The sequence below is a fragment of the Pan paniscus genome, chromosome 12 (genome assembly GCF_029289425.2).
Source record: "Pan paniscus chromosome 12, NHGRI_mPanPan1-v2.0_pri, whole genome shotgun sequence".
NCBI classification, from domain to species: domain Eukaryota; kingdom Metazoa; phylum Chordata; class Mammalia; order Primates; family Hominidae; genus Pan; species Pan paniscus.
This window is the reverse complement of record NC_073261.2, coordinates 78,636,386-78,657,639: the sequence shown is the minus strand read 5'-3', so window position 1 is coordinate 78,657,639 and position 21,254 is coordinate 78,636,386. Positions and strand designations below refer to the sequence as shown.

The 21,254-nt window shown below is 43.1% G+C and overlaps 1 pseudogene; it reads right to left on the bottom strand.

The window, feature by feature from the left end:
* Nucleotides 1-388: 388 nt before the first annotated feature.
* LOC129396183 (ribosomal biogenesis factor-like) lies at nt 389-15,585 on the bottom strand (annotated as a pseudogene).
* Nucleotides 15,586-21,254: the final 5,669 nt, after the last annotated feature.

The window sequence follows — 21,254 nt, the reverse complement described above, 5'->3', positions numbered from 1 at the left end:
AAACTGGGGTCATTGATTGGTTGGAGTAAAGTGAATGAAATAATCACAATGTGTTGACCCGGTGCAGTGGCTTACGCCTATAGTCCCAGCACTTTGGGAGGCTGAGGCGGCAGATCACCTGAGGTCAGGAGTTCAAGACCTGCCTGGACTACATGGTGAAACCCCGTCTCTACTAAAAATACAAAAGTTAGCTGGGCATGGTGGCGCATGCCTATAGTTCCAGCTACTCAGGAGGCTGAGGCAGGAGAATCACTTGAACCCAGGAGCAGGAGGTTGCAGTCAGCTGAGATTGCGCCATTGCATTCCAGCCTGGGCAACAGAGTGAGACACTGTCTCAAAATAATAATAATAATAATAATAATAATAATAATAATCAGGATGTGGAAACTGCATTCTTCCATGAATCAGCTTTCTGCTGGGCCCCTCAGAACAGCTGACATGGGTAGTTTTGTTGTATGCAAAACCCAAAGGAGAAACTCCATGGGAAACTTAGCATCTCACAAGGCATTAGATTTCATCTACAGAATGGAAAGAGAACAGTCTTGTGACAAGGACTACCAATATCCTAGGGTAGTAAGCAAAGAGCAGCCACAAGGAAGTGGGCCAAAGAGCGAGCTGGCTTAATGATCACTGCTAACTGTGCTGCAAGCCTAGTTGAATTTTTTCCTCTCTTAATCGATTTTATAAAGTTTTCCTGGGGACAGTTGCATGCATGGATCTATTTCTGGGCTCTTTATTCTATTCCATTAATCTGTATGTCTCTCCTTTCTCCAATATCACACTGTGTTGACTACTGTATCTTTATGTAAAATGTAGAAAGTAGAGTGGGTTCAACAACATTATTCTTCTTTTTCAAAATTGTCTTAACTATTCTAGTTCTTTTGCCTTTTGCCTTTTTTTTTTTTTTTTTAATTTGAGACAAGGTCTGGCTCTGTCACCCAGGCTGGAGTGGGGTGGCTCAATCTCGGCTCCATGCAACCTCCTCCTCCCGGGCTCAAGCCATTCTTCCACCTCACCCTCCCAAGTAGCTAATTTTTTTTTTTTTTTGGATGGAGTTTTGCTCTTGTTGCCCAGGCTGGAGTGCAATGCTTCGATCTCAGCTCACCACAACCTCCGCCTCCTGGGTTCAAGCGATTCTCCTGCCTCAGCCTACTGTGTAGGTGGGATTACAGGCATGCGCCACCATGCCCAGCTAATTTTGTATTTTAGTAGAGATGGGGTTTCTCCATGTTGGTCAGGCTGGTCTCAAATTCCCGGCCTTGGGTGATCCACTCGCCTCGGCCTCCCAAAGTACTGGGGTTACAGGCATGAACCGCTGTGCCTGGCCATTTTTTTTTTTTGAGGCAGAGTCTTACTCTGTCACCAAAGCAGGAATGCAGTGGTGTGTTCTTGGGTCACTGCAGCCTCCGCCTCCCAGGTTCAAGTGGTTTTCATGTCTCAGCCTCCCAAGTAGCTGGGATTACAGGGTGTACCACCACTCTTGGCTAATTTTTGTATTTTTAGTAGAGACAGGGTTTCACCATGTTGGCCAGGCTTGGCCAGGCCAGGCTTGAGCTCAAACTCATGAGTTCAAGAAATCCACCCATCTTGGCCTCGCAAAATGCTGGGATTACAGGTGTGAGCCACCATGCCTGACCCAATATATATTTTATTGATTTATGTATGTATTTATTTTTTGTATAAAACATGTAATTTATTGGTCTTTGTGTGGAATTAGATGCATCACCACTATACTACAACTGAGCCATTAATTTTGTAGCTTCACCAACATTAACTGGTTTGCTTTCATGACACTGCAGAGGAATCAATTCTTGCTGTAGATGTTCAAGAGAAAGGCCTTTTGAGAAATGTGCAAGTTCCTTTTGTACATTTACAAAAGCTTTATTTACTCTGTTAGCTTTTTCATCATTCATAATGTTTATCTTCTTAAGATTAGTGGTGGTCGGGCATGGTGGCTCACGCCTGTAATCCTAGCACTTTGGGAGGCCAAGGCAGGTGGATCACCTGAGGTCAGGAGTTCAAGACCAGGCTGGCCAACCTGGTGAAATCCCATCTCTACTAAAAATACAAAAATTAGCCAGGCATTATGGCAGGTGCCTATAATCCCAGCTACAAAGAAGGCTGAGGCAGGAGAATCGCTTGAACCCGGGAGGCAGAGGTTGCAGTGAGCCAAGATTGCGCCATTGCACTCCATACACTCCAGCCTGGGTGACAAGAGTGAAACTCTGTCTCAAAAAAAACAAAAAACAAAAAACAAAAAAAAAAAACAAGATTAGTGGTAACTGGTTTTGCTTTGTTTTTAGCCTCAAAGTTTTTTTTTTGCTGGCTATGTGAAATACATTCCTGGATTTCTGCCCTCTTAATTTGTTCTTGGCCCTTGTCAGGAATTTAATACTTGCATGCAGCTTCTTCAGCTCCAGTTGACACCATCTGTTTTTTGGGGTTTTGGTATTTTGTTTTGTTTTTTTCTGAGATGGAGTCTTGCTCTGTCACCCAGGCTGGAGTGCAGTGGCGCTATCTTGGCTCACTACAACCTCTGCCTCCCAGGTTCATGCAATTCTCCTGTCTCAGCCTCCCAAGTAGCTGGGATTACTGCCACACGCCACCACGCCTGGCTATTTTTTGTATTTTTAGTAGAGATGGGGTTTCACCATGTTAGCCAGGATGGTCTCCATCTCCTGACCTTGTGATACGCCTGCGTCAGCCTCCAAAAGTGCTGGGATTACAGGCATGAGCCACCACTCCCGGCCTGGCCCAATCTATATTTTAGAATCAGCATACCGACTCCATTTTTCTGTAAGGGACCACAGGCTTACAGGGGCTCCCTGATCAGAATCCACACCCGTGTTCACGATTTATCCAGAGGTAGTTCTAGTATAGGGTGAAGGAAATCAAAATATTTTACCCCAAAATATATTTCTTTGACATATTTTGAAATGGTTGCTTCAGGGCCAGCAAACAGACAGGTCCTTGCAAAGCTATTTTTTCTGGGGAAAATTTGCATCTGTAGAGAATCTCTACTAATGCAGCCAGGCCTTCCTTTTCTAGAAATTTTCCATATCTAAGAGAGATTAACTGAGTCTGACACCTTGAAAGGTCTGAAAAAAGACCTTCGCCATATGTTCATTGCGGCACTATTCACAATAGCAAAGACATGGAATCAACCCAAATGCCCATCAGTGATAGACTGGATAAAGAAAATGTGGTACATATACACCATGGAATACTATGCAACCACAAAAAAAACAAGATCATGTCCTTTGCAGGGACATAGATGGAGCTGGAAGCCATTATCCTCAGCAAATTCTTGCAGGAACTGAAAACCAAACACCATATGTTCTCACTTATAAGTGGGAGCTGAACAGTGAGAACACATGGACACAGGGAGGGGAACAACACACTCTGGGGTCTGTCAAGAGGTGGTGTTGGGGTAGGGAGAGCATTAGGAAAAATAGCTAATGCATGCTGAGCTGAGTAGCTATGTGATGGGTTGATCTGTGCAGCAAACCACTATGGCACACATTTACCTATGTAACAAACCTGCACATCCGGCACATGCATCCTGAAACTTAAAATAAAAATAAAAATTTAAATTTAAAAAAAAAAGGCTTTTGCCATCTATCCTCTCTGAGGACTGCTACCTATGAGGCCTCATCTATATAACAAAGCCATCTTTGCAAGCCAGGCCTCTTTCTTTCTCCCTTTCACACCGTGTCTTGCTACTAAACATGATTTACCAACGTAAACTGTTTGGGGCCATACTCTTAGCCTGCGTTCCTTTTGTAACCTCAAGATGGTATATAAGTTTCTGTATCTTATTGTTGGGTTGAGTCTTCATTCCGAAGGCTCCCATGTAAATACATTAAATAAATTTATATGTCTTTCCTTCTATTAATCAATTTGCCTCATGTCAGTAGTTTTTCAGTGAACTTTTAGGGGCCAATGGTCATGACCCCCACAAGGGTGATGGGCAAGTGCACGATTCTAGAACCAGACTGCTCAGTCTCAAATCCTAGCTCTAATTCTTACTAAAACTTGGGAAAGTTACCTGACATCCTTGTGCCTCAATTTCCTGTTCTGTAAAATGGAGAAAATGTAATGCCTATTTCATAGGATCTTTGTGAGGACTGCAGTAACGCATGAAAAACAGAACAGAGCCTGGCATGTAGTAAGCCCTTGATAAGTGTCAACTATTATTTGCCTTATCTTTACCTATCTCAGTTTTTCTCCTTCTCTTCTTACCCCTGATAAGTCTGCAACTGTTAAATGGCTGATTTTTCTTTTGAAGACACTTCTTAGGCTTTTAAGTCATTTAATAGTCAGCTTACCACATTGCCATGGCCCTCCTGGAAGATCCATATACAGATGGCCTCCAACTTATGATGGTTCAACTTACAGTTTTTAGACTTTATAATAATGTGAATTTGATATACATTCAGTAGAAACTGTACTTTTCCCAGGCTAGCCATATGTGGTATGATACTCTCTGAAGATCCTGGGTAGCAGCGATCACGAGGGTAAACAACTGGTACCCTACAGTGTACTGTGTTCCCAGTGTTTGGGGATATTGTGTTTTATGCTTTCACGTCTCATTATGTCTGCAAAATGCCCATTTGTGTCTTCTGCCTCTGGTGAGAAGAGGAAGGCAATTACCCTTGAGATGGAACTCAAGATCTTAATTCCTCAGCATGAAGGTGGTAAGGAAGTAATGGCCATCTCAGGCAAGTTAGGACTTTCACATTCCATAATTTCCACCTTCTTAAAGGAAAGAAGTGCATAAGTGATGTAGTGAAATGATCAGCCTTGGTTAAATCCACTGTCATCACAAAGAAAAGAGGTGAGCTGACTGATGATATGGAAAAATTACTTGTCATGTGAATGGAAGACCAGATACAGAAGCACATGCCACTTAGCCTTCTGATGATCCAGGCTAAGGCAAGAAGACTTTTCAATACTTTAAAAGAACGTGCTGATGATCCGTTGGATATGTAAAAGTTTATAGCAAGTCATGGGTAGTTCCAACACTTCAAAAGTTGTCATCATTTTCATAATGCAGAGGTCAGCAGTGAGGCCACAATTGCAGATACTAAATGTGCCAAAGCTTTTAAAGAAGAGCTGTGTAAGATAATTGTAAATAAGAAATACTTGTGAGAGCAAATATTTAATGCCAATGAAACAAGCTTATTCTGGAAGCATATCCTAGAGCGTCCATACATTCATCAAGAGTACAGGAAGATGCCAGGATTCAAGGCATTCAAAGACCTTATAATGCTGTTTTTGGGTGGAAATGTTGCATGGTTCAAATTCTCCACTTGGAGAACCCTAGAGCATTCAAGAATGTGAATAAGCATATACGTACTTCCTTTTTATTATTGCCATAACAAGAAAGCCTGGATTACAAGCCTTGAAAACAAGTCAGCACTGTTTTCAGACTACTTTTTGAACTGTGTTATGCTATTGACAAGAGGATATCGTAGGCAAAACAGCATCTGATTCAAGATTCTTCTGATCTTAGACAATGTTCCAGGGTACCCACACCATATCATCAACACGCATCCTGATGTAAAGGTTGTGTATTGTCACTGAACACAATTACACTCATTCAGCCCAAGAACCAAGGTGCAATAGCTGCATTCAAAGCATACTATTTATGCCAAACGTTCACATAGGCTGTTGAAGCAGTGGAATCTGGCCAGACTCTCCAAGAGTTTTGGAAAGGTTTTAACATTCTAAACACTATCTGGAACATTGCTTCAGCTTGGGAAGAAGTCACACAGCAATGCATGAACGGCATTTGGAAGAAAGTTTAAAAGACATATGTTGAACACATTCAAAGGCTTTAACAAAAATTCTGCTGTTGATGAAATAGTAAGTAACAAGATATTAGTGCTTGGGAAACAGCTAGAATTAGACATCAATAAAGAGGATATTCATGAGCTTGTTGGCACTGAGGCGGAAGAGCTTTCTAATGAGGAACTGATCAAACTGGGGGAAGAAATAAGTGAAGAAGCTGAGGCAGAAGAAGAAGAAGTTATACCTGAGGCACCAAGAACATTCACAGCAAAGAAACTGGAGGAGGCGTTTGCTACTATCAGCAGTGGGGTATAAACCTTAGAAGAAATGGATATCAGTGGATCCATTTTCCACACAATCTTTACTGAAGATTTGTAAGAACTGACAGGGAGTTACAACATGCTCTAGCTTGCTATACAGAAATACGTAATGAAAAGAAGAAACAAACTTTACAGTCAAAACTTAGTATCTTCCTGAAGAACAGGATGCCTGCTAAACCAACAATAAGTGTCCATGCCTCAGTGCCTTCTGCCAGCTATTCTCAACCCTCATCAGAAGAGAGAAATTTATCACCTTGTCACTGTAGCATCCCTATCATCCAGCAATTAATTTTAGTTGAATGCTTCAAACATTCTTCAAGCCCAATGTGCTTTCAGCTATGCACATTAATGGTGAGGACCCATACAAGGATTCTGTCTTTCACTTTCAGTACAGTGTTCATAAATGACATGAGCTAGGCCAGGTGCAGTGGCTCACACCTGTAATCTCAGCACTTTGAGAGGCCGTGGCGGGTGATCACTTGAGGCCAGGAGATCGAGACTAGCCTGGCCAACATGGTGAAAACCTATCTCTAATAAAAATACAAAAATAAGCTGGGCATAATGGTGTGTTCCTGTAATCCCAGCTACTTGGGAGGCTGAGACAGGAGAATCATTTGAACCTAGGAGGCAGAGGTTGCAGTGAATCGAGATCGCGCCACTGCACTCCAGCCTGGGCAACAGAGTGAGACTCCGTCTTAACAAAAAAATAAAAAATAAAAAATTACAGGAGATATTCACACTTTATTATAAAATAGGCTTTGCATTACATGATATTGGCCAACTATAGGCTAATATCTGAGCACAGTTAAGGCAAGCAGGCTAAGCTATGATGTTTGGTAGTTTAGGTGAATTAAATGCGTTTTTTACTTATGATGGATTTATCAGGACATAACTTCATTGTAAGTCAAGGAGCATCTCTATAGATTTTTTTTTCGCCTTAGTTATTCATTCTCAATAATTACATATTACAGAAAATCTGCTTTGTGAGTTATACAATTTGGCTGGTAGTGAAAGGTGACCAGCTGAGTTCTGATTACCGTGTCCCACACCACCACACTAAAGGCCAGGGTACATGTATGACCCCAGAATTGTCTGACAAGCAAGGCCTGTGCTTCTCCTCTTGGATTCATTCCATTCTTCCTCCATTCGCTTGGGATATCCCCAATGGAGGGGACTTGATCTGTCTGGTTTCATCAGGGAATCCTCAATATTGGAAACTCCTTCTTTCATAGGACCAGGAGTTGTCCAAGAGTAAGGTCTCAGTGCTTCAAATCCATCAGAGATTTCCCAGAGAGGTATTTCTATCTGTCCACTGGAATGGGATCGTTGAAGAGTGGGGGCTATGTCTACTCCGAGGCTGAATACTTTTTTTCTAAATACTTTAATATTTTTACCACTGTCAACATAAAACAATCAAGAGGCTCAGACTCTAATCTAAAGGGAGTTTATTCAAGCACAAAGTGTAAGGACTGCTGCCTGGGAAGCACAGATTCCAAAGAATGAAAGAAAGTCAGTGTTCTGAAGTGTAGAAGTTTGGAATTGTTTATATAGATAAAGTTTAGGGAAACTTAACAGAATTTCAACATCTTTCTGTTTTTGTTTTGTTTTGTTTAGAAACACCCTGTTGCCCAGGCTGGAGTGCAGTGATGCAATCATAGCTCACAACGGCCTCGAACTCCTGGGCTCAAGCCATCCTCCCGCGTCAGACTCCCAAGTAGCTGGGATTACAGGTATGCACCACCATGCTTGGCTTCAGCATCTTTCTATATAAGGCTTAATGCGTAGTTACAATGATTCTATTAGCCAAGGGGGACTTTTCCTTTTGGGAAAGGTATTGTTAACATCCCACAGTGAAGATGTAAATCATGGGGTATTTTGCACCATCTGGTCTCAGTTATGTACAGGACAATGAAAGAGGCAGTAACTCTACAACATTTTGTGATTTGTGATTGGAAGTGGAGAGGTCTAGTCTCTGATCTCTCCTAGTCATTTACAGAATAAGAACAATGAGGAAGAGAGTTAATCTATAATCTAAGAAACAGAATGGTAATCATGCTATGTGACTCAGTCTCCAGGGCTTATGGCAAAATAAATTTAGGTGGCCCTGAAACTTTATTTTCTTTTACACCATCATAGTTCTAAAATGGATTGCTTTTCCCTGACTTCTTTTTCTTTTTTTTTGAAATTGAGTTTCACTCTTTCACCCAGGCTAGAGTGCAGTCGCGCGATCTTGATTCACTGCAACCTCCATCCCCCGGATTCAAGCAATTCTCCTGCGTCAGCCTCCTGAGTAGCTGGGATTATAGGTGCCCACCACCTCACCCAGCTAATTTTTGTATTTTTAGTAGAGATGGGGTTTTGCCATGTTGGCCAGGCTGGTCTCAAACTCCTGACCTCAAGTGATCCACCCACGTCAGCCTCCCAAAGTGCTGGGATTACAGCCATAAGCCACCACGTCCAAACTTTCCTGCCTTCTTGAAAAGAATTCACTGAGTATCATTTAACCTTTCTTTGATAATTGAAAGCTATAGTCATATATACCAATGGCTGTAGAGTGATGTCGTGATTGGGGCCATGTAAAGCATGCAGGTTGTTTATGCTGAAGGCAACCAAAAATATGCCACCCCAAAATATACTTCTTTGGCATATTTTGAGATGGCTATTCTGAGGGGCTGCAAACACGAGAATAGTCCTGAAAAACTGTCTTTTGTGGGGGAGACTTGCATCTGTAGAGGAAATCAACGTTAGTGGAGTGAAGTAAACAGCAGATGCAAACAGGCTTTCTCTGAAGCCCCCTTATCCGAATTTAGGAAAGGCTGACTCACAGGAAAAGGAGAGCAAAGGTCTGGCAGACACCTTACCCCAGGCTGCCACCTATTTTTTCTGAGAGCTGCTACCTTTTGGGGTTTTATCTGCATAAAAAGACAGCCTTTCCCTGCCTTGCTTTCCTCCCTTCATTGTTCCATAACCCATGAGGCTACCTCCATCCCAAGAGTCCCCAAACCCCTATCATTTCTGTAATCTCTGAGTGGTATTAAAACTTCAGCCATCTGACCCCTCCTTTGAGTCTCATACTGTGTGTATAGCTCCTATGATCATATGCACATTAAGTTTGTATACCTTTTTCTCCTATTGGTCTATCTTTTGTTATAGAGGTATCCCAGCTAAGAAGTTATTAGGATTGAGAAAATAAATTATATTTTTTCTCCCTTTCAATACCCTGCTGTAAGCTGAAAATAAATTTCTTTTTTCTTTTTTCTTTCTTTTTTTTTTTTTTTAAGATGGAGTCTCGTTCTGTCACCCAGGCAAGAGCGCAATGGCACAATCTTGGCTCATTGCAACCTCCACATCCCAGGTTCAAGCGATTCTTGTGCCTCAGCTTCCTGAGTAGCTGGGATTACAGACATGCACCACCACGCCTGGCTAATTTTTGTATTTTTAGTAGAGACGAGGTTTCACCATGTTGGCTGGGCTGGTCTCAAACTCCTGACCTCAAGTGATCCACCTGCCATGGCCTCCCAAAATGCTGGGATTACAGGTGTGAACCACTGTGCCCGGCCTGACATATTTTTAAATGGCCTTGCAAAGCTGTCTCTTGTGGAGAAAATCTATATTCTGTAGAGAACCCCCTCTCCTTTGCAAGTTTTTTCCTGATCCAGGAAAGAATTAACTAAGAGTCTGGCACATCTTAAGGCCTCATAAAAGACATTTACTATCTTTTCTACAAATAAGAACTTTGGTCTCCACAACCCGTTAGGCCAGGTTGCACTGTGTTAGGGCATTCTTGCATTGCTATAAAGAAATACCTGGCCAGGCGCAGTGACTCATGCCTGTAATCCCAGCACTTTGGGAGGCCAAAGCAGGTGGATCACTTGAGGTCAGGAGTTCGAGACCAGCCTGGCCAACATGGTGAGACCCCATCTCTATTAAAAATACAAAAGTTAGCTGGGCATGGTGGCAGGTGCCTGTAATCCCAGCTACTTGGGAGGCTGAAGCATGAGAATCACTTGAACCCAGGAGGTGGAGGTTGCAGTGAGCCGAGATTGTGCCACTGCACTCCAGCCTGGGCAACATGGCAAGACTCTGTCTCAAAAAATAAATAAATAAATAAATAAATACTTGAGACTGGGTGATTTTTATATATATAAAAAAGAGGTTTAATTTGCTCATGGTTCTGTAGGCTGTACAAGCATGGCACCAACATCTGCTGAGCTTCTAGGGAGGCCTTGGGGAGCTTTTACTCATGACAGAAGGCAAAGCAGGAGCAGGCATGTCACATGGCAAGAGAGGGAGCAAGAGCCGGGGGGAGGGGCGTGATGCCATACACTTTTAAACAACCAGGTCTCATGAGAAGTCACTCACTATCGTGAAGACAGCACCAAGCCGTGAGGGATCCACCCCCAAGACCCAAATGCCTCCCACCAGGCCCGACTTCCAACATTGGTGATTATATCTCAACCTGAGATTTTGGGGGACAAATATCCAAACTATTTCAACCCCTTATCTTAACCCAGACACTCCTTTCTATTGATTGCAGGTCTTTAAATAATAACCCTTTCAACCAATTGCCAATCAGAAAATCTTTGAATTTATCTATGACTTGTGAGCCACAGGTTCATGCTCTCCCACCTTTCTGAATCAAACCAATGCATAACTTACATGCATTGATTGATATCTTATGTCTCCCTGAAACATATAAAACCAAGTTATAATCCAACCATCATGGGCACATGTTCTCAGAACCTCTTGAGAATGTGCCTTGGGCCTTAGTCACTCATGTTTGGCTCAGAATAAACCTCTTTAAATATTTTACAGAGTTTGACTCTCTTTGTCGACACTGCCCTAATGTCTTGAAGGAAACCAAAATATTCCAGTCCAAAATACACTTCTTTGGCATATTTCCTCTTTTTTTTTTTTTTTTTTTGAGGTGGAGTTTCACTCTTGTTGCCCAGGCTGGAGTGCAATGGTGCCATCCTGGCTCACTGCAACCTCCGCCTCCTGGGTTCAAGCGATTCTCCTGCCTCAGCCTCCTGAGTAGCTGGGATTACAGGTGCCCACCACCACGCCCAGCTGAATTTTTTCATTTTTAGTAGAGAGGGGGTTTCACCAGGTTGGCCAGGCTGGTCTCGAACTCCTGACCTCAGGTGATCCACCTGCCTCGGCCTCCCAAAGTACTGGGATTACAGGCGTAAGCACCGCACCTGGCCCTCTTTGGCATATTTCAAGATGGCTATTCAGAAGGGCGGAAATACACAAAGAGCTTAAAAGCCATCTCTTTATGAGAAAGATTTGCATCTGCAGCAAGAATCTGCATTGATGCCACCAGGCTGTTTCTGAAGCCCTCCCCTATCTGGATCTGGGCAAGATTAGAAAGTCTGACACCTTAAAAGTCTGAAAGAAACATCGACCTTCTATTCTTTCTGAGGGCTGCTACCTGTAAGGTTTCATCTGCATAACATGTTCTCCCTATCCCAGAACGTGTTTTGCCACAATCCAAGGTGGCATTCCTTCTGTAACCTCAAGATGGTACACAAGCTTCTGAACCCCATGAAAGGGTGGGAGTAATCACTCTGTGGTTCTCCTTGTGCACATTAATAAATCTGTATGTCATTTCTTCTGAGAAAAGAAAAACAGCTGACAGAAGTCTGAGCTGTGTGAGGTATGCAGGTCCAGAGAGACACGAGTATGGGACTTCAGTCACACCTCACCACATGCGTCCATGTCTGAGGGCAATTGCTTAAAGTCATTTTGTTCCTGATTAGCTGCCTCATCCATTATCTTCATGTCCCTGGACAAAGGACAATGGATAGCCAATCAATAGCTTATGTTATTTAAATGTAAATTCTTGGTAAAGAATTTAGGAACTCCCTCTTCTTTTCCTTTAAAAATCAACTCGTATCTGTTGCTAATCAGAGGGCAACTTGAATCTATGCTCCCAGGTTGGAGTCCTCAAGCTTGGCCCAAATAAACTCTACTTACATTATGTTGGCCTCAGCTTCTTCCTTTTAGGTTGACAAATCTGGTGAAATTGGCAGGATTCAAAGTAACTCCCCTCAACCACCCTGTGTTTCTCTCTGAAAGGGATACTGGGTACCAGCATGAACATTCCCTCCAGTGTCCCATCTGGTGTTTTGGGTGAGTTCTCCTGAATTAGAACCTCCCACTCTTTGATTGAAGGTCCAAACGTTGTTTGAACTATTTTTCAAACCCTCTCTGTCCTGGGGAGAGCTTCAGGCTTTGCCTTTGAACAGGACTTCTGAGTAAAGAGCTCTTCAGGGAACTACCTTTTTTCTCCCTCTGCCTTGGGATCAGGGGTTCTGGTCAAAGTTTTTCTACCCCTGTGACACAGCAGAATTTTTGATCAAAAGATTGACAGTTAGGTACTGGTGGTTTCATTTTGTTGGGGCTCAGAAACCAATACCCCAAAAGATAGCATTTTGACAGATTGAAATTAAGAAGCCTCAAGGTCTCTCTGACCTCTCCCTCCCACCACTGTCTCCCCTGTAGAGGTTGAAGTTCCTTTATCTGCTTAAGATCCAGACCCACCAAGGAGAACGATTGTTTTTTGCTTCCCCTCCCTGTTTTCTCATTATCTATTGCAGAAAATAAGACCAAGGCGTAAACACACCTGAACAGACCCGTTTTAATGACAGTTTCCAAGGATCATTTAAATTTCAAAGCGAACTATTTACAAGTTCATCTCTGTTGCCAGATCCATTCATTCTCCCTAATAATCCCCTCAACAGAATTCTTCTTCTCCCCACCTCCATAGCCTGTTTTGCCAGGATCGAAGTCCCCATTCTTTCTGTAACCTCAAGATGGCATATAACCTTCCATTTGTGGAGAGTTCTTAGCATGAGAGAGAGAGAAAAACAGGATGGTATCTGAGCTTCTGTACTCATTAGGAGGTTGGGTCTTCATGCTGAAGGCTCCTGTGTATACACGTCAAACAAATCTGTATGGCTTTTCTCCTATTAATCAATCTGCCTTATGTCAGTGATTTTTCAGCAAACCTTTAGGGGACCAAGGGCTTTGGCCCCCATAGTTTCATAGAGCATGCTTTTAAGATTGCAGCTCAGCCAGGCACGGTGCCTCACATCTGAAATCCCAGCACTTTGGGAGGCCAAAGTGGGAGGATTGCTTAATCCCAGGAGTTCGGGGCTGCAGTGAGCTATGATCACGCCACTACGCTCCAACCTGGCCAACAGAGCACGACCTTGTCTCAAAAAAAAGAAAAAAAAAAAAGGTGGCTGCTGTTTTCCATCACTTGAAAATGTGGACTTAGCCTTTCATTTGTTACCAGTTCCTGTTGGTTCCTAACTGAAACGTGTACCCCCTTTTTGCTCTTCTGGACACGTATAACACGTCTGGTTTCCCATGCCTTGATCACTGTGCTGCCACATGGTAGTTAGAGACAGTGTGAGACACGTCACACTTTGACCTTAAACACATTCCCCCATTGGCCACTTTTGAAAAGTTCTTAAATTATGGGAAATCAGCTTCAAAATCTAAGCACTCTTTTTAGAAATACCAGCTGGATTTATGTATAACCCTTACAGGTGTCTTCTTGTAAATATCTAGGAAAAGTGGGCTCGCTTAACCTGGGACACTCAAAAGCAGCAGAAGCCAAAGTAGGGATCTTCTGAAATGTCTGAAATAATTCAGCTGGGTGCCATGGCTCACACTTGTAATATCGGCATTTTGGGAGGCCGAGGTGAGAGGATCACTTGAGCCCAGGAATTTGAGACCATCCTGGGCAACATAGTGAGACCTTTTCTCTACAAAAAATAAAAAAATAAGCGGGAGGATCACTTGAGCCCCACAGGTCGAGGCTGCAATAAGCCGTGATCACACCACTGCACTCCTGCCTGGGTTGACAGAGTGAGACCTTTCCTCAAAAAATAATAATAATAACAATAATTCATTTGCATTCACAACTAGAAAAAAAGCTGGTTTTAAAACCAGACACACTGAATGGGAGACCTAATTTATGTTTTTCCTGGCTGAAATCTGATAATAAGAGATTCGAAAAGATTCGTTTTGAGAGTTCTATGGGAAGAAGTCATCTTCACTAAAAGGTGATATTTAGTACTGGGAGCAGTGGTTCACTGCTACAATCCCAACACTTGGGGAAAAATTGATAGCGGCAGGAGGCAGGCCAATGTCTAGGCAGATGGAGGTGGGGTCCCCTGTGAAACCCCATCTTCAATCCAAAGAGTTTAAAGCCTGAAAGCCAAGCTACAAGTCAAGTCTACAGACTGGGTTGGGAATCTCTCTTCCCATTTGGTGCACTTTCCTCTGTTTGATCCTCACCGTTCACCTATTTTACATATCCTACCCTTCCCTAATTGTTTTTTTTACACTGTCTTCCCCACCTTTGAGTGGTGTCTTTCTTTTGGGTCTTTTGCATACTCACAAACCAGTCACCACTCACAAACCACACACCACACATAAACCACACACCACACACAAGAACCTGGGACCCGCCAAACAGTAGGGGATGAAAGGAGCTGTAAGCTGTGGCCCTCCCATCCTTCGCCAGTGCCAGGCAGCTGCCCCACATGATGGGAAGCGGCTTGCAGGGCCAAGCCAGCTGGGAGCCATGGGCTGGAGTGGGGTGGTGGGAAGAAATAAGCAGAGGCCCTGACAGCCACAGAAGTTTCCAGCTGGCAAAGTGAGGCTGAGAAAAATCCTGCATCAGAAAGAATGAGGCAGGAGGATTACTTGAGGCCAGGAGTTCAAGACCAGCCTAGGCAACATAGCAAACCCCGTCTCTAGAAAAAATGTTAAAAAAAAAATATATATATATATATATATATATAGTCAGGCATGGTGGCACAGGCCTGTAGTCCTAGCTACCCAGGGGGCTGTGTTAGGAGGATCGTTGAGCCCAGGAGTTCAAGGTTTCATTGAGCTGGATTATGCCACTGCTTTCAGTCTGGGTGACAGAGCAAGACCTTGTCTCAAAAAAAAAAAAAAAAAAAAAAAAAAAAGCTGATATTTAGGCTATAATTTTTTTGAGAAAAAAATATTTCTTCTTTTTCCTTTTTTGGATTCTGTTTCTGGGATTTTTCTCAGTCAGCTAAAGCCCCTTTTTAAATGTGTTTGATCCCTCTGTTTGCTTCCTATCTTATTGGCATGATTTTTGCTGAGAAAAATGTAAAACTTCATTGGCCTTTTTGAAAGCGGAAAATCTTCCCAAATTGGCTCCTCTAAGACTTGTTCTTCTATTTTCTTCCACATCTGCTTCTCCTTCCTTTTGTCATTTTCAATACCACATGAAGCTTAGAAGAGACTTCTAATGACCCTGAGACCCCTTGAAGAACACAGAACGCAGCACCACTCACCTGCTTTTTGGAGTTTCTGTTTTCTTTATGGAGTCTGAAGTGTTGTGGGCAATTTCTTTCAGGTCTAAAGCTCTATTCCTTTTTGCATTGTATCGCCTAATCTCTTTGGTTTTAGTGGGTTCCATGAGTTGCTTTGTGCTGTGAGCGGGAACCTGACGTTTGTGTGTGCACTGGTTGACAAGTCACTGGTGAAGGCTGCAGTTTTGGAAATGGCTGACAGGGGATACAATGAATGGTTGCTACTGCAGGCAGGGCACACTTTTCTTTGTGCATTTAGATGAGAAAGGCATCATCTGAACACTTCAAAGGTGTAAGAGTGCTCATCATTGAGGGGTAAGACTCCCATGGGGGATAGGCTAGAATGGGTTTATTGGGTCACCCACCACACGGCTGGTCTCATGGCATTTCCAACTTTTGGGGACCCAGGATTCAGTAAAAATGGGACCCTTGATTTTTAAGAATTTCGATGCCCTGCCTTCCAGTTGTGCCTGCTTTTCACATTTAAATATTTGACCCTGAAGACTACAAATGCTTCCCTTGCCCTATTCACTAAAGGGTTCCACCCTAAAGTCAGTAATCTAATTAAGCAGAAACAAGCTAAATTGAAAAGACCACCTATCTAACTAGATTGGTATTTAAAATAAGACCTCTGGCATTTAGCTGGCTATTTTGTAACACTTTGTAAAATAAATATCTGTAAAGGAAATCTCAATTTTTAAGAGCATCGTCCTACACTCAAGCCACAAGAAAACTTTTATAATGGGAAAGATATTGCTTAAAGTTTACATAACAGGCTGGGCATGGTGGCTCACGCCTGTAATTCCAGCATTTTGGGAGGCCAAAGTGGCCAGATCACTAGAGGTCAGGAGTTTGGGACCAACCTGGCCAACATGGTGAAACCTCATCTCCACTAAAAATTAGCCAGGTGTGGTAGCCTGTAATTGCAGCTACTCTGGAGGCTGACGCAGGAAAATCATGTGAACCCAGGAGACGGAGGTTGCAGTGAGCGGAGATTGTGCCACTGCATTCCAGCCTGGGTGACAGAGCAAAACTCCATCTCAAAAAAAAAAAAAAAAAAAAAAAGAAGACTTTTCCAAAAGGAACGCCTGTAAGTCCAAGAGAGCCATGTTAGGCTTATCTGGTATGTTAAAAGTGTACAGGAAACACTGTCAAGTAAGAAATATTTGTATAACTATGTTATTGATATGTTAATATACTTTGGATCAGTGTCCCCAACAAATCTCATGTTAAATTGTAATCCCCAGTATTGGAGATGGAGCCTGGTGGGAGGTGATTTGATCATGGGGGCGGAGTTCTCATGAATGGGTTAGCACCATCCCCTTGGAACTATTCCTGTGATAGTGAGTGAGTTATCATCAGATCTGGTTGTTAAAAGTTTGTAGCAACCCCCACCCTTCCTACTCCAGCCATGCAAGATATGCCTGCTTCCCCTTCACCTTCCACCATGATTGTAAGTTTCCTGAGGCCTCTGAGGAAGCAGAAGTTGCTATGCTTCCTGCACAGCCTGCAGAACCATGAGCCAATTAAACCTCTTTTATTTATAAATTACCTAGTCTCAGGTATTTCTTTATAGCCCATAATGGACTAATTGGTACTGAGGAGTAGGTCATTGCTATAAAGACACCTGAAAATGCAGAAGCAGCTTTGGAACTGGGTAACAAACAGGGGTTGGAACAGTTTTGAGGGCTCAGAAGAAGACAGGAAGATGAGGGAAAGTTTGGAACTTCCTAGAGACTTGTTAAATTGTTGTGACCAAAATGCTTATAGTGATATGGACAATGAAGTCCAGGCTTAGGAGGTCTCAGATGGAAATGAGGAACTTTTTGGTAACTGGAGCAAAGGTCACTTTTGTTATGCCTTAGCAAAGAACTTGGAGGCATTGTGCCCCTGCCCTAGGGATCTATGGAACTTTGAACTTGAGAATGATGACTTAGGGTATCTGGTGAAAAAAATTTATAAGCAGCAAAGTGTTCAAGAGGTAGCCTGGCTGCTTCTAACCACTGATTCCCATATGCATGAGTAAAGAAATGATGTAAACCTGAAACTTATATTGAAAAGGGAAGCAGGATGGGCACAGTGGCTCATGCGTGTAATCCTAGAATTTTGGGAGGCCAAGGCAGACAGATCACATGAGCCCAGGAGTTCAAGACTAGCCTGGGCAACATGGACAAACCCTGTCTCTATAAAATAAATAAATAAATAAGTAGCCAGGTGTGGTGGCACACACCTATAGTCTCTGCCACTCAGAAGGCTGAGCCCAGGAGGTCAAGGCTGTGCAAGGCAATGATTGTGCCACTGCACTCTAGCCTGAGTGACAGAGACCCTGTCTCAAAAATAAATAAATAAAAACTAAAAGGGAAGCAAAGCATGAAAGTTTGAAAAATTTGGAGCCTGGCCATGTGGTAGAAAAGAAAAGCCCACTGGCCAGGTGTGGTGGCTCACGCCTATAATCCCAGCACTTTGGGAGGCCAAGGCAGGGAGATCATGAGGTCAGGAGTTCGAGACCAGCCTGGCCAACATGATGAAACCCCGTCTCTACTAAAAATACAAAAATTAGCTGGGTGTGGTGGCACATGCCTATAATCCCAGCTCCTCAAGAGGCTGAGGCAGGAGAATCATTTGAACCGAGGAGGTGAAGATTGCAGTGAGCCAAGGTCGTGCCATTGCACTCCAGCCTGGGTGACAGTGAGAGACTCCAACTCAAAAAAAAAAAAAGAAAAGAAAAGAAAAGAAAAGCCCACCTTCGGGGAGCAATTAAAGCCAGCTGCATAAATTTTGCGTAACTAAAAAGAAGGTAAATGCTAATAGTGAAGACAATGGGGAAAGGGCCTTGAAGACATTTCACAGACATTCACCACAGCCCTTTTCATCAGAGGTCTGGAGACTTAGAAGGGAAGAATGGTTTCCTGGGCCAGGCCCAGGGCCCCATCACTCTGCACAGCCTCAGGACACAGCTCCCTGCATCCCAACCACTCCAGTTCCAGCCTTGGCTCAAAAGGTCCCAGGTACAGCGTGGGTTACCACTTCAGAGAGTGCAAGCCAGAAGCCTTGGTGGCTTCCACAGAGTGTTAAGCATCCAGGTGTGCAGAGTGCAAGAGCTGAGGCTTGGGAGCCTCTGCCTAGATTTCAGAGGATGTATGGAAAAGACTGGATGTCCACTCAGAAGCCTGCCACAAGGGTGGAGCCCTCATGGAGAACCACTTCTGGGGCAGTGTGGTGGGGAAATATGGGGGTTAGAGCTCCCTCACAGAGCCCCCATTGGGCACTTCCCTGTGGAGCTGTGAGAAGAGGACCACTATCCTCCAGACCCCAGAATGGTAGATCCACTGACAGCTTGCACCCTGCACTTGGAAAAGCTTCAGGCACTCAACATCAGCCCTTGAGAGCAGCCCTGGAAAGCCACAGAAGCAGGACTGCCCAAGGCTTTGGAATACCACCCCTTGCAACAGTATGCCCTGAATGTGCGACATGGAGTCAACAGAGATTATTTTGGAGCTTTAAGATTTAATGACCACCCTGCTGGATTTCAAACTTGCATGAGGCCTGTAGCCCCTTTCTTTTGACCCATTTCTCCCTTTTGGAATGGGAGCATTTATCCAATGCCTGTACCCTCATGGTATCTTGGAAGTAACTAACTTGTTTTTGATTTTATAGGCTCATAGGCAGAAGGGACTTGTCTTGTCTCAGATGAGATTTTAGACTTTGGTCTTTTGACCTAATGCTGGAATAAGTTAAGACTTTGGGGGACTGTTGGGATTACAGGTGCACACCACCACTCCCAGCTAATTTTTTTTTTTTTTGTATTTTTAGTAGAGATGAAGTTTCACCATGTTGGCCAGGCTGGTCTTTAACTCCTGACCTCAAGTGATCCACCCACCTCTGCCTCCCAAAGTGCTGGGATTACAGGCGTGAGCCACCATGCCCAGCCATGAATACAAGTTTCTGATAACTTTGGAGATCATATCATTGGATTAAGTTAAAACTTTCAGAATTCTAATAAACTGATGCATAATTCATGAATATTGCTAACCCAACATCAAGCAGAACAAGAATCAATTATATGGAACTGATCTGATAAAGGGATAAAATGGCTTTTATGACTTTTTATTTGAAACACTGCTGATTGCTTTTATATTTTGTTCTGCAGAATCAATAAAACTTTTGTCTTTTGAGTAATTTATAGCTTATAGACATAGAGTAAAAGATACATTTATTAGCAAAATGGAAACATTTACCTGTCTCTCTCTACCTGATTTCTCCAAAGTTTAAAAATTATTCATGAGTATTCTTATTTTATGGCAATCTAGTTATTAGCATAAGTTTAATAAGAATCTATTCTTCTTGTAAAAAAAAAAAAGAAGAATCTGTTTGGAGACACTGGTTGTTTTATTAAGGGTTTGACTGAAATGTCACATTTTCAGATATGACCAGACAGCTTTAAGGAACTAGGATTGACATTAGGAAGCCAATAAACACCCTTGGAAAAACTGGCCCCATACTTTAAATTTACAGTTCACATGGTTGCCTTGAAGTAAATAAAGAATGTCACTTTCTTTTTCTGATTATTATTTTTTTGAAACAGGATCTCATTCTATCACCCAGGCTGGAGTGCAGTGGCACTCCATCATAGCTCACTGCAGCTTTGAACTCCTAGGCTCAAGCGATCCTCCCATCTTAACCTCCCAAGTACCTGGGACTACAGGCATGCACCACCATGCCCAACTAATTAAAAAAAAATTTTTTTTTTGTAGAGAAGAGGTCTCACTATGTTGCTCAGGCTGGTCTTGAACTCCTGGGCTGAAGCAATCCACGCACATTGGCCTCCCAAAATCTTGGGATTACAGGCATGAGCCACCACACCTGGCCAAGAATGTCACTTTCTGAGAGGCTCAGGAACCTCAGGATATTATGGACACCTGGAGAAAAGAGGAAATCATCCAATTTGTACATATATTACAGGTTCAGTCTAATGGTGAATCCTTGGCTTGGCTTCAAAGTCTTGAAGCTTTTAAAAGTCTAATTTGAAATTCCTTATGAAAGTTCTAGCAGGCTGGGTGCAATGGCTCATGCTTGTAATTGCAGCATTTTGGGAGGTCGAGGCAGGAGGAATGCTTGAGCTCAGAAGTTCAAGATCAGCCTGGGAAACATGGTAAAACCCTGTCTCTACAAAAAATACAAAAATTAGCTGGGCATGTTGGTGCATGCCTGTAGTCTCAGCTACTCAGAAGGTTGAGGTGATAGGATCGCCTGAGCTCAGGAGGTTGAGGCTAGAGTGAGCTGAGATCATGCCACTGCACTCCAGCCTTGGCAACACAGTGAGACCCTATCGTAAGGTAAAAAAAGGTAAGGTAAGGTAAGGTAAGTTAGTTCCAGCAAAGCCAACTTAAAAGAGCCTGTATGGCCATTACTATTCTTGTTGTACCTTATCAGGCAACATATAATACTAAAACTTGCTTTTGAGGCAGAGTCTTGCTCTGTCACCCAGGCTGCAGTGCAGTGGCACGATCTCGGCTCACTGCAACCTCTGCCTCCTGGGTTCAAGTGATTCTCGCGCTTCACCCTCCCAAGGAGCTGGGACTACAGGTGCACGTCACCACATCCAGCTAATTTTTGTATCTTTAGCAGAGACAGCGTTTTGCCATGTTGGCCAGGCTGGTCTTGAACTCCTGACCTCAGATGATCTGCCCACCTTGGCCTCCCAAAATGCTGAAATTACAGGCATGAGCCACAGAACCTGGTCTGAGACAACTGTTTAAAGTCATTTTGTTCCTGA